Here is a 420-nt window from a genome sequence, read left to right as displayed (position 1 = left end):
CCCCCCCCCAAACATTTAGTACCGGTTGGTGGTACCAACCGGTACTAAAGGTCTCCAAGCACCCAGCCCTGGCTCGAGCCACGTGGTGGCACTTTAGTGGCGGTTCGTGCCGAACCGGTACTAAAGGCCCTTACGAACCGGTGCTAAATCCCGGTTCTGCACTAGTGATTCATGCTCACTCAAGCTACAAAGTGGATCTGGAAGTCTAAATCAACGATGAAGATCGAGGTCTTCGGCTGGCTATTGCTGTCTGACAGGCTAAATACACGGAATATGTTGAAACGTAGGCAGTACAACATAGCAGATAACCATGACTGCATCTTATGTGGCCTACCCATTGAAGAAACCGTTGAGTATCTCTTCTTCAACTGTTCTTTCAGCTCAAGTTGTTGGCTGACCCTGCACATTGCTTGGCAGCCA

The sequence above is a fragment of the Triticum dicoccoides genome, chromosome 7A (assembly GCF_002162155.2).
Source record: "Triticum dicoccoides isolate Atlit2015 ecotype Zavitan chromosome 7A, WEW_v2.0, whole genome shotgun sequence".
Classification (NCBI taxonomy): Eukaryota; Viridiplantae; Streptophyta; class Magnoliopsida; order Poales; family Poaceae; genus Triticum; species Triticum dicoccoides.
The sequence above is the reverse complement of the archived record's forward strand: the minus strand, read 5'-3'. Positions refer to the sequence as shown.